At 46.1% G+C, this 13,892-nt stretch overlaps 1 protein-coding gene and 1 pseudogene across 2 annotated transcripts in view; both read right to left on the minus strand.

Annotated features, from left to right (window-relative positions):
* LRP1 (LDL receptor related protein 1) overlaps positions 1–13,892 on the minus strand; it is a 1,437,817-nt gene that overhangs the window by 973,901 nt on the left and 450,024 nt on the right. The gene's annotated exons all lie outside the window — the stretch shown is intronic.
* On the minus strand, positions 85–2,644 carry LOC147749169 (uncharacterized; annotated as a pseudogene).

A 13,892-nucleotide genomic window follows, 5' to 3' on the forward strand; every position in this document is an offset into this window, starting at 1 on the left:
TTCCAGCTGGTCATGCAAAATGATATCCTGCCCCCCACTGATGTGACTGGGAGGGGAGGAACAGTAGGTAGAGCCAGGAGGCCGCTATTGTCTCTTGGTGTTGTCGCGTCCCTGATTGTTCTGACTACCTCACGGAGGTTGGCGAGAGTAAGACGCCGATTGTCCCTGCCGTTGATTTGAATACTTAGTCTTATAAGATTGCGAAGACGGAGAGGAATATCTCTGTTGGGTGTTGCCTCTGTATGAAGAGAAACCTCTGCCACGAGCGCCTTTAAATGGGACCTTACGGTAGTTGAGTGATCCCAAAGACTTCGCCGTGTCCGTATCCTTTTTTATACTCTGCAGGGCATCATCAACATGCTTACCAAAGAGCATCTCTCCATCAAATGGGAGGTCCAGGATCTTATTTTGGACCTCCTGACGAAACCAGGTGGCTCTCAACCAACCTTGGCGACGAAGCACAGCTGACCCTGCCAATGCTCGAAAAGCCGTGGACGCTATGTCCATAGCACAGTCGATAACTTCAGAGGATGATTTTTCTCCCTCCATCAGAACTCTTTGCCTCTTCCCTCGCGGAGTCTGGCAGTTGTTCCACAAACGACTCCATGTCACACCACATCTGGCGATCATATTTGCCTAGAATGGCGAGAGCATTTGCTGCTCGAACCAGTAAGCTGGCCATGGAAGAAAACCTCTTCCCCACGTTATCCAGGCGCCTACCGTCCTTGTCCGGAGGCGTAGTCAAAGGTGTTGATGGGTTCTTGGACTTGCTTTGAGCAGCCTGTGATATCACCGAATCAGGCTTCGGCTGCCCAAGAAGACAAGCTGGACTGCCATCTGGAGCCTTATACTTCTTTTCCAACCTGGGGAGAACCGGAATCACAGTGGCTGGATTTTGCATTATCTTCATACCTTCCTCCCACACATGCTCAATAATAGGAATGGATTTGACAGTAATTCTGTACTTATCCTTAAAGTCATACAGGAAACATTCAGACTCTTCCTTCGAAATTGGTAGTCCAAACCTCTTTGCAGCTCTCTCCATGAGGTTATGGAACCCCCTATATCAACTGGAGAGGAAATAGAAGTATCCCGACCAGTGGCGTCTGGATCTTGAAACCCACTGTCTCCTTGATCCAAGTCTGGGTCCTGCAATGGATCAGTCAAGGGATCCACCTGTACCTCATCATCCGAAGAGGTATCCTGCTGAATAGGAGTTGAGGGTCCGGGATCCGGTGTCTGGGAAAGGACCCTAGGAATGACCGTTGGTGGTGTGAGAGACACCACTTGTGACGGAGGAAGTTCGACCACTGGCTGCGCTTGCGGCAACGCCTGAGGTGGAGGTTGCGTAGACTGCATTGACTGTTCCGAAGGAAACCTGTTCCTATAGTCCTGCAGCATCAACTGCAGGTCAGAAATCAAAGAGGCGGGCATGGCCACCATGTCCTGCCCTAAACCAGGTGGATGTAGTCCTTGTGGAACATATTGATGCACCCGTTGGTCACATTGCTCATAGTATTCCTCCGTGTCAGTCTCCGGCAGTTTTACATTTAAGTCTGAGGGACTGTAGGCATCCCCAAAATGGCCTTCATTCTCCTCATCCTCCTCCGAATCGTCATCTAGAAGCAATGTCGGTAGATCTGTCGAAACTCGTCAAGGAGACGTCATCTCAGGTGTAATTTTCATTCTATGCAGAGGAAATTTCAGTTTTTTACCCGTCGACGGCTTTGTCGACGGAGCAGTCGTCGTCGGTGCGGAGGTCCTCGACGGTATTGTCGACGGAATCGTCGACGGCACAGAAGACCTCGTCGACGGAGTCTTGGTCGTCGTCGACGGGATGATAGTCGACGGTCTCGTAGACGAACTCGTCGTCATCACCATCATGGTCGTCGTTGTCGACGTAGTTTGTCGTCAACGATGCCGTCGACAGCAGTTTTCCGGAGACCACCATCGTCGACGAACCAGGAACCTTGAACGACGACTAAGTCGTCGATGCTGAAACCACTACCGACGACGAGCCCGTCGACGGAGCCAAGGAAGCAGCGGGAATTTTGCCAGAAGTAATCGTCGTCGACGTACCTGATGTTTTTGTAGTCGACGGACGCTGTTTTTTCTCAGGCACGGTCCCTGGAGTGCCTGTAGAGTGTTTGTCACCAGTTCTTTCCTTTTTGGACGGAGGAGAAGTAATAGAAACCTCCTTTTTGTCCTTAGAGGCTGTAAGTAATCCAGCAGCCTGTCCCTGCCTCTCCTTTTCACTTCCGTGAGGAGATTGAAGGGGACTAGCCCTCTCAGACCTGTCTGAGATCTTATGAGGGGCCTTAGAAGGGGGCTCAGCTGAAGAAGAACCAGGAGGAGACCTACCCATCTTCTTGGATCTGTGAGAGGAAGTCAGAGATGTCTAATCCTCTTCATCCGATGAGAGAACCTCCTTCTGAGTCTTCATTTTTTGAAGCCAGGTCAAAAGCCGTCCCTCTCTGTCACGAAGTGTCTTAGTAGAGAAGGTTCTCAGCATTTTGCAGTCTGTGGCCTTGTGGTCAGGGTATAAGCAATAGATACAGCTTTCATGCTTATCCTCCACAAAAAGACGCTTTTTTCCACAAGACGCACAAGACCTGAATAAGGCTTTCTTCTCCTTGTCAGACATGTCCTGATTGAAGTAGAAAACTTGAAGAAATAAACAGTTAGAATGTGAAAAACTGAGCAGAGCTCAGTGGAGACTCCCTAGCACAACGTGCTGTAGAAAAATCTGAGGCTCTGAGCTCTCTCAGGAAGGTTCTAGGGGGTGAGGCTGCTCCGATTGGTCCTGACAAAAGTTTGGTCTCTTTTGCACAAAGAGGGTGATAGGATACAAAAGGAGATGAGGCCTAGGCCTATTTTTTCTCTTTTGTTTCTATGGTTGTGATACTACCGAAGCTCCCATTCAGACGACGGGGAATGATACAAATCATGGAAATCTATGAAAGTTCCTATACTGGGGCAAAGTGTAATTATCCGGGCCCCCCACCAGGTGGTGATCTAATGCAATAGTGTGTGGTCTGCAGCCCATATGCCTCGAACGTAATGTTCTTTTGGCCTTTTACATAACAAATTTGAATACATTTCCCAATCCATCTTTCAATTCCTGCTTTAGAGCGGACTTCACCTTTTCTTGGGTTTAAGAAAGCCACAAAAGCAGTTGTGTTTTTCTAAAAATGTTATTCTCTCAAAGTAATGCACGAGTACTCTTAACATCAAGTGTATCAATAGGGGAGAAGTGTGGCTCAATGGTTAGGGCGGCAGACCCTGATGCAGAGGTCTAGCCCGGGACCAGGGTTCAATTCCCCGCCTCGGCGGGTCTTGGGCTCAAAATTCCACGGACCTGATAATTCTCATCTCGGTGCCTATTCTAATCATAGAGTCCCACTCTGCAACTCAGGGCAATAGCTTGCTTAATCTCCACAACGGCCCCCACACCGCTAAGGATGCCTGGCCTTCACCCTGGGGGTGCCCAGGAGTGGACTCCTCACAGGGAAAGCCAGGACGGGTTCCACAGCGGTATTCGTACAAGCGCCTTGAGACCCTTGTGGGTGAGTAGTGCACTATACTAGTATCAATTTACATTTACATTACATTCCGCCACAGTGTCTGGCTTAGGAAATAAAACTGGTAAGTCAAGGGTTTGATTCAACAGAAGGGAGAGATAACCTTTGGTAGGAATTTAGGATTTAGACAAAGACGTACCTTATCCTGGAAAACCTGAAAGTAAGGCTCTTTATATAGTTTGAGCATGAATTTTGCCAACTTTTCCTAAGGAAGTGAAAGCTACAAATAAAGCTACCTTCCAAGAGAGGAAAAGCAGAGGACAAGAATGCAGTGGTCCAAAGCTGTGGACATCAGTCTTGTAAGAACATTTAAATTCCACAAATGTACCACGGGTGTCTGTGGTGGAATTGTTAGTGTTAACCCTTCCATAAAAGCCTTGACGACTGGTGTATGAAAAAGTGACAGTTTGCTGCTTTGCAGGTAAGCTACAATTGCTGCAAAGTGCAGATATATGGAAGTGTAAGCTATTCGTGACTTCTGAAGGTGTAGTAAGTAGCAAACTATCTGCTGAACGGTAGGCGCGCATGGGTCTATATGCTGGTATGTAAGCGTAATTTACAAAACGCTTCCACTTGGCTTCTTAGCAAGCTATTGCAGTTGGACATCTTGGGTCCTTTAGAATGTCCATATGTTAGGGAGGCAATTATAAATAGCCAAACTCCACGACTTCAGGAGACAGATTGCCAGCATGGGTCGTTTGGGGTTTGGATGCCAGACTCTGCCCATGCTGTGAGTGAGAAGATCTGGTATGTTGGGAAGTTTCTCGTGAGATACTAGGGACAACTCTAATAGCATTGTGAACCAAAGCTGATATGCCCAACTGGGAGCAATGAGAATCATTTTGACAGATGTTTGTTTGAGTTTCTGGACGAGATATGGAATGAGTGGGAGAGGTGGAAAAGCATAAGCACATATCCCTGATCAGTTCAGCAAAAGAGCATGGACCATTGACTCTGAATTTTGGCACCTATAGGTGAAGGTTTGGTATTTTGCGTTTTCTACAGTGACAAATAGATCTATGTCCGGAGTACCCCAATGCTGGTAATAATAGCGGAGGACTCGGGCTGGAGTACCCACTCGTGGACGTTTTGCTGTGTCATGCTTACCAAGTCCACCACCATTTCGACTCCCAGAAGATACTCCGCCAGGAGGTGGATTTGATGTTGAATAGGCCAGTGCCAAATGGTCTGTGTGAGCTGAGACAGCTGTAGTGAGTGTGTCCCTCCTTGCTTCTGGATGTAGTTCACAGACGTCACATTGATTGTCCCAAGAAGAATGCTCTTTTCGGTTGTTGGGGAAGAGAATTTCAAAGCCATATGAATTGCGATACGCTCCAGGTCGCTCATGTGAAGTTTTTGTTGAGGAGAAGTCCAAAGACCCTGGACTGTGATATCCTCCATGTGAGCGCCTCACCCTATGAGTGTTTCATCAGTGGTGAAAGACACTTGTGGTACTGGGTCCAAAAGAAGTCTGCCTTTGAGGATGTTCTTTGAGCCCCTCTAGTTCAGATATTGATGGACCCTGGGTAAAAACACTAGAACCTCAAAATCGCACCCCACTTGTGACCACCGAGATGCTGGACACTTTTGTAAAGGCAGCACATGTAACCTAGCATGAGGAACTATTGCTGTATGTGGCCATCATGTCCAGAAGGCGCATGACCGTTCTGACTGGCAGGCAATGATGTGGCTGAAAAAAGAGCAGGTTGGTTCTGGAGATTGAGAACCCCCCTGTGAATTGGGGGATGCTGTAGTAGAGATCGAACAGAGGATTGATCCCAAACAGGGTTGTATTTGGAGAGGCTGTAATGGTATTTGGTGACATTTATTGTGAACCCCGATCTGTACAAAAGGTTAATGGTGGTCTGTGCACCTTGCAGGCAAATGTCTGCTTGAACTCTTGATCAGCCAATCAGTGGGTGTCAATAAAAATACAATAAAGAATGTGTTAAAAGATGCTTATTTAAAGGCCATGTAGTTCACTCGCAGTGATCCCATCAGCACTGAAAACTGGAACCTCGGACACATTAGCAGCTGGGTAGTAATAACCTATACTATCACAGATTTTCTATTTCTGTGACCACTTCCAGATCTAGGATGAGGAAGCCTAGCAATCAGTCTGGAGTCAGGCACTGGATTAGGTCTCATGGACAATGAAATCCAACTCTGACACAACTGACACCTATCCGAATTTAAAAGTGGATGTGGCTGAGGACCGAGTAACTGTACATACACTGGAGCAGCAGGGTTACCTAGTGTGGCACCCCACGTCAGCCCTGATACTCAAGACTATTGTGGCTTACAATCGTGGAGCTTTAAACTGATAATAGTGGAGCTTAAAGCATCAGGTTTAAGTATGGTACAGGAATGCACATTTCGTTCCCAAGAATCGGGTTCTGTAAGCATCAGGCTACCTCTTAGATGCAGGAGCTCGCAGGCTAAGCGATATTATATAGAGGGAAAATGATCCCAGAGAAGGGTTGACTTTGGAAATGAAAACCAACACATAAAAGATACACTAAAGTGCTAGGTAAAAGCACGAAAAGCAAATTGATCAACTTTGTGATGCAAAAACAATGACAAAATTACCAAATGTATGCCATTACAATACAGAATTCCAAAACAATCAAGGTCAAAAAGGGGATATGCACTCATTTCAGTTAATGAGACACCAGATTTGATCTCCATATTTAACTACTTCGCCATCACAAGCACCGAAGTGTGACAGGCCTAGAGTGTGGAGATTAATGCTAAAACACAGAGGTAAAGATATTCCCTCCCTTTGAACATAACACCAGAGGGACCATTGAGATTTCAGACCTTATATTTTAAGAAGTCTAATCACGTTAGGGATTCTTTGTGCGTGCCACGAGAAGACAGCTTATAATTAACATTAGAGAAGCCTTGCAGAAAGCTAATTAACTTTCGCATAATGATGACTATTTCCACTGAAAGGTATCATTAGAGGGTGGCATGTATGAGAAATGCAGCATTTGTGATTAAGAGCAGACAGTAAAGAATTTAAAAACAACACTTTCATTTGCAATTCGGGGTATTAATTCATATAGATGGGTCCTGCACGTTGCAAAATGGCAACACTTCATAGATGGATTGAAAAGCATACTAGAGAAAATAACTTCAATAGTCCATGTGTTTCCTCCTATCACAAACAACTTCATTCCTAAATCCAGAGTAACAACTCTTGTTCTGACGCCGTCTCTGGGAGGCACATACTGTGTAATAGAATATTTTATAGATACATATATGAACAAGTTATTTACTTTAGTTAATGGTTTTTGTGGAGGATATGCTACCTAACCACAGATACATCATCTTCTGAATCCCCCAGCCTAAAGCCAAAGAATCAATCCATGTAGGAAAGTGACCCTTAGTGGCATGGTATTCGATGCAATTTTGACAGAAAGTGCAATGGGTTCCTGCTATCCAGGTCCAAAATGCCATATCTCTTTTCCTAAAACTGTACAACTGTTCCCCCAATTGGCAACACATTTGGCACTCCTGTAAGTCTCTAATAAATGTTACCCCAGGTACCTAGGGCATAGGTGCCAAAGGGGGTTCTTAAGGGCTGCAGCAGGTATTATGCCACCCTAAGGGACCCCTGACCTAGTTGATGCAGACGGTCATTGCAGGCTGTGTGCCTTGGTGCAGACAAAAGTGAAAACATGACATGGCACACATCCCTGAGTTCCAAGCCAGCAGACACTGCAAGCAGTATTGGTAAGCCACTCCTACAGCAGGTCTTAGAGCTGTAAAGCAGGGTGCACCATACTACATGTCTGAACATATCTGCATGAGCAGATATGTCCCTGTGATTTCTAAGTCAATTCTTGGATGTCACAAGTGAACAGGGAAACCATTTAAAATATATGTGGTGGACACTGATAAAAACAGGTTCCCTAGCTACATGATGGTTTCACTGAAATGCATGTGGTTTGGTACCAAACACTTTGTATTAATAAACCTACACTGATTCCAGTGATGGGTTTATTAATGTATGCACCCAGAGGGCACCTTAGAGGTGCCCCCTGAAAACCTAACTACTAGTTTGCTGACCGCCTGGTTCTGACCAGCCTACCACCACAGACACATTTTTGACTCCCAGGGGTGAGAGCCCGCACTCTTAGGATATCAGGAACAAAGACTCCTCCAGCAGAGGGATTATTACACCCCCTCCAGCAAGATGACCTGTAAATTAGTATTCCAAGGCAGAGAGCTTGAAAGAACCCATTGCCTTTAGATGCAAATCTGGCTTCCCTCAGAAATGAGGGAATGGCAACCCACTCTGACAAGGGCCCATCTGGCGGCTGGACAGGCAAGAAAAATGAGTAATACCAAATTGGGGGGGGGTGATGGATGGAGCGTTGACAATACAAACACTTACATAAAGTCAACTGATCTGGGTTTAATCCATCACCGTTCTTTAGCTCGCTCCGCCACCCCAGTTCAGACATGGCCATATGCAAATCAGTCTGACCCTGTGCCTCATGGGAACAGTCCAGACCGAACTGCCAATGTCTTCCCTGGACCGGAATCAAGCTTCCCAGGACCGGTTTCTGGCATTCCAGCCGTCTTCAGCCGGGCTTGCTTGAATCCAGTGGCAAAGTGAGCAAGGGACTCACATCTGAGCATACCCTGCCAACTTAGGGCGAACAAAGAAATACCAAAGGGGGTGATGGACGGAGCGTTGACAATACAAACACTCACCCCCAGTCAACTGATCTGGGTTTAATCCATCACCGTTCTTTAGCTCACTCCGCCACCCCAGTTCAGACATGGCCATATGCAAATCAGCCTTGACCCTGTGCCTCATGGGAACAGTCCAGCCCGAACTGCCAAGCCATGCCTTCCCTGGACCGGAAACAAGCTTCCTAGGACCGGTTTCTGGCATTACAGCTGTCTTCAGCCAGGCTTGCTTGAATCCAGTGGCAAAGTGAGCAAGGGATTCACGTCTGAGCATACCCTGCCAACTTATGGCGAACAAAGCGGTACAAAAGGGGGGAAAAATTAGTAGTCAGAGAGCCGTGTTCACCCTTAGGCTAGTTCCACCCCTTAAGTGGTGTACTTGACGAGGCCATGAAAATTCAATTCAAAGTCTACCATCATGCTGATGGTAAAATTAGGAACTCTGAACTTGGTTGTGCCCACTTTTTACATGAAGTGGTCATATAAGGGGTGTGGTGACCCCAGGGGTAAGGAGCCCATTGGCTACTACCCTACACTCCCCTGACGCCTCTAAATGTAGTATGTAGGGGAGCCCCTGGCATCAGGAAATTAGAGCCTGCTGACATATAAGAAGAATAAGGACACTGAAGAGCTGCAAAAGCAAGAACAGAGGACCAGCAACTGACTCAGTGCCAGCCCTGCCGGCCTGCCTGCTGTCACCAACAATTGCACCAAAGACATCTCATCCTGCAGCTGCTGTGCCCCAAAATGCCTGAGAAGACTGCGAGCCCTTCACTCAAGGCCCAGGAACTCCTGTGGAGTAGTAAACCTGCTCCCCTGCATCCTGCAGGCACCTCAGAGGACCTGTGAGAACTCCGGACTACCAAAACTTGACACCAGAAGGAAAATGCTACTTACCATGATGCATCTGTTCTTGGTATGTAGAGCTGCAGTCGTACACTTAGCATTAGATCGCCACCTGGTGTTGGGCTCGGATGATTGCAGGCTGTGGTCTTCTTGGAAGAAGTCTTTGTAGTCACGAGATAGGTGAATCCTCCCTTGGACAATACTGAGCATGGTCATCAACTCCATCCTCAGACTGTTTTTGGCCATGATGGGAAATGATGGAGTTAGTAGAAGTAAAGAGAAAGGATGTCCATGCGTGTGCATCTAACTAGGATGAGAACTGGAACGGATACAAGTCCCGGGGAGGTGGGAGGGCGGGTACGACTCTGCAGCTCTACATGCCAAGAACAGATGCATACTGGTAAGTAGCATTTCCGTTCGAGGCATATGAGCTGCAGAGTGTACACTTAGCATTGATTGTGCAGCAGTGTCTCCCCTAGCGGTGGTCGCTTGTATCCGTTGCAGTATTTTGAAACCGTGTTTGAAGGACAGCTTGGTCCACTGCAGCTTGCTGCTTGGCCTGCACATCAACACAATAGTGTTTAGTGAAGTTGTGTAGTGTAGACCATGTTGCTGCCTTGCATATGTCCTCTAGTGGTATATTTCCTAAGAAAGCCATAGAGGCTCCTAGTTTGCGAGTGGAGTGCGCTCTAGGAGGAACTGTCAGTGTACATTTAGCTTTTTGATAGCATATTTGTATACACTTTACAATCCATCTGGAAATCCCCCCCTTTAGAGATGAGGTTGTCTTTGAGTGGGGGAGAGAAAGATACAAATAATTGTTATATCTTTTTCTAAAGAATTTAGTCCTATCTATGTAGTATAACAGAGCTCTTCTAACATCTAAGGTGTGTAAAGCCCTTTCTGCAACATAGTCTGGGTTTTGGAAAAACACAGGTAGCTCTACCGATTGGTTAAGGTGAAAAGGAGTGATAACCTTTGGCAGAAATTCTGGATTTGGCTTAAGAACCACTTTATTAGGATGTATTTGAAAAAATGGTTCTTGTATTGTGAATGCTTGTATTTCACTAACTCTTCTGAGAGAGGTGATGGCACAAGGAAAGCAGTTTTCCATGTTAGGAATTGCAATTCACACTTGTGTAAAGGCTCGAAAGGGGGTCTCATGAGTCTTGTAAGGACAATGTTCAGGTTCCATACCGGAGCAGGTAGTAGGTGGGGTTATGCGTTTTAATCCTTCCATGAATGCTTTGATTGCAGGTACTCTGAAGAGAGATAGATGTTGCCTATTTTGAAATAGGCAGCAAATTGCTGCCAGATGCAGGCGTATGGAAGAATAAGCCAAATTGGACCTTTGTAGATGTAAAAGATAACAAATGATATTTTGGATGGAAGCATCCAGTGGATCAATGTGATTATTGTTACAATATATTGCAAATCTTTTCCACTTAGCAGCATAACACGCTCTGCTAGTGGGTTTCCTAGCTTCTTTAATTATGTTCATACAGTCTGGTGGCAGGTTTAAGTAACCAAACTCTAAGACTTCAGGAGCCAGATCGCCAAATTCAATTGGCTTTGTTCTGGGTGTCTTATTTCTCCATGGTTCTGTGTTAACAGGGAGGGTGTGAGCTGTAACTTTTGATGTGGAACCAGTGAGAGATCTAGTAGTGTGGTGAACCACGGTTGACGTGCCCATGTGGGAGCTACTAGTATTAGTTTGAGAGACTGTTGTCTGAGTTTGCCCACTACTAGTGGAATAAGTGTGAGAGGCGGAAAAGCGTACGCAAATCTGCCTGACCAGTTCATCCATATCACATTCCCTTCCGACCGTGGGTGTGGAAACCTGGCGGCGAAGGTTGGGCATTTTGCATTTTTGTAGGTGGAAACAGATCTATCTGTGGATGCCCCCACATTTGGAAGAACAGTTGAAGAACTTGTGGATGTATTTCCCATTCGTGAATCTGTTGTGACTGTCGACTCAACAGATCTGCTATCGGATTGAGAATTCCTGGAAGGTGTTCTACTGTCAGTTATATGTTTTGAGGAATGGCCCCTCTCCAAATGTTCTGCGCGAGCTGGGACAGTTGTAGAGAGTGTGTCCCCCCCCCTGTTTTTGTATATAGTACATGGCTGTCATATTGTCCGTCCGGATTAAGACAGCGTTTTTTGTACTTGTAATTGAAACGTCTTGAGTGCTAGGAAAATTGCTAGCAGCTCTTGATGGTTGATATGGAACATTCTTTGCTGGTTGTTCCATTGCCCTTGTGTGGTATAGTGTAAGATGGGCTCCCCATCCTGTGAGTGATGCGTCCGTTGTGAGCTCTATCTGTGGAACAGGCTCTAGGAACGGCCGTCCTCTTGTCAAGTTTTTGGTGTTCCACCATTGCAGAGAGCGATATGTACGGCTGTCTACCAACACCAGGTCTGTGAGCTGACCTTGAACCTGATTCCACTGTTGTGCTAGACATTCTTGCAATGGGCGCATTTGCAGTCTTGCATGTGGAACTATGAAGATGCAAGATGCAATCATGCCCATTAGTCTCATGTTCACTCTGGCTTGGAGAGACTGCTGGTGTTGAAAAATGGGGACCAAGGCCTGAATGCTCTGTATCCTGGCTGGATTGGGATACGCTAGAGCTGTAGATGTGTCTATGGTAGCTCCTAGATACTGATGCACGTGCGAAGGCTCTAGGTGCGACTTTGTGTAGTTGATTGTAAACCCTAAGTAGTGCAACAGTTGAATTGTCTGCTGAGTGTGTTGTACACATTGGTGGAACGATTTGGCTTTTATGAGCCAATCGTCCAGGTAAGGGAAGACATGTATCTGTTGTCTTCTGAGACGTGCTGCTGATGGAGCAAGGATTCGCACGTAAAGCGACTTGCTCTCAATCAAGAACCTCGCCTAACTTGTAATCATATTAATTCAACCTGTCCGTCATTTATTTAGCGGTTTCCCCAACACGCGGGTGTCCCTAGGAGGCTTGCCTGTGTGTCTTTTCATCTTAACCATGCTTGCACTACGGAAATGGCTGCTTCGCAGAAATCCAGTCTGCGCATGCGTCGGTCATACCCATGTGATGTGACGCACTCGCATTTTGGAGGGATTGTATTGCTCATGCGCATTGTTGCAAACATGGCCGCTTGTCTCTCATCACGCTCTCTGCTTGCCACCGCTGCTTCTGCCTATCTGTCTTTTTGCACTAAACCTTAATGCTATAGATATTATAAAGTATGGGGTGCAGTGAAGCTTATAACGGTATACAGTGTAATCATTTTTACGTATGATTCTAATTTGTTTTCGCTTACTTTTCATGTACCGCGTATCTGTGGGCCGGGGGAACGGGAGCTGCACCATATTTGAAGCTCTTCTGAACCCTGTCACGTGACATGGGAGAAACCCCACTGCGCAGAAGCTGAAACCAGCCAGTTGGCTCCCGAAGCTCGATGCGCCTGAGAACCTACCTAGAAGATGCCACAGTTTACCTTGACTATGCAACAATGTATCTATATACTGCACTCTCTCATTGTCTTCTATATTCCTATGCCTGGGAACGTGAACCCAAGGGGCGGGTATGCAAAATTGAATATTCATTGTGAGAACCCTGAATTATAGGAGGTGCAATGACAAAGTCACCTCTCCTGACCAATCATAACGTGGGAATTGTGTCACTTGCAACATTTGTGGGTGGTCTAGGGGTCCCAAAACAGTGTAACTAGCTTAGCATAGCTTAGAGAAATTGTCCGACTTGTCCGAGTAGCAGACCTGTCACTGACCCTACGAACTCTATAGGTGATTGATACAGAGTGCTGCGGAGCCTTCTGCCCGTACTTCCACAAACTAGAAGGGGTGGAAATATTCTTAAGTGCTGGCGGAGCACTTTGCTGGGAAATTCGACAACCCAATTGGGGTTACTGGCGGATTACTTGCAGAGAGGGGGTAACGCAGGCGTTGCATCCGAAGCTGTGGGTGTTGGTCGTACCTTGGTGAGCCCAGTCCTGATCCAAACCTGAGGGGTATCCTGTCCTGACTGTCCCCGAGCTGTACCTGCTCGTTTTCTGGTATTCCAATCCTTGAGGGTCCTTGTCCCCGTCTTGTCCCAACTGACCCGTGGCCAGGGTTAGTCATCATTCTCGTTCTAGGTAAATATCCTCTGTGGGTGTCTATCTGACTATACTCTTTTTCCTCTTCTTAATAAAGCTCTCTTGCCTGTGATATTGCTCTATCACCTCTGAAAGCAATTTATATGCAACTGGTTATTAGTGATGTTCCACATCTCTCCCCTTCCTATAGGATATTATTAAAACTGTCATATTATTTCAGTATGTTCCATTTTACCCTTCCCTTAGCATGATTGCCGTGAACTTAGTAAGAATAGCATAAGATCTAGGGATTAGGTTCAAGAATATTAGTGCACATATTAGGTCCTTCTCATGTCCCATGCCCTAGTTTTAAGCCTATGCTGAATAGTGTGTTCCCTGATACTCATACTCTATAGTGTTCCCTAAATATTCTAATGGTACTTGCCCTAATTCATAGTTACATTGTGGCTTTAATACTAATAATTGATGTGTTGATTTGTATTTGCCTCATTATACTGGCATATTCATTCTGAAATTTCCTATATAAAACTTTAAACCTCATCAGGTGTCTGTGGTCATTTTACAAGGTAAATGTCATTAAAGTACTAGACGTGAAAGGTTTTCTCCCCTTTTAGGAATCTTGTTACCTGTCCACTGCTAGCTCCTGATCCATCAGGAGTAATG

This window comes from Lissotriton vulgaris, chromosome 1_1 (assembly GCF_964263255.1).
Source record: "Lissotriton vulgaris chromosome 1_1, aLisVul1.2, whole genome shotgun sequence".
Classification (NCBI taxonomy): domain Eukaryota; kingdom Metazoa; phylum Chordata; class Amphibia; order Caudata; family Salamandridae; genus Lissotriton; species Lissotriton vulgaris.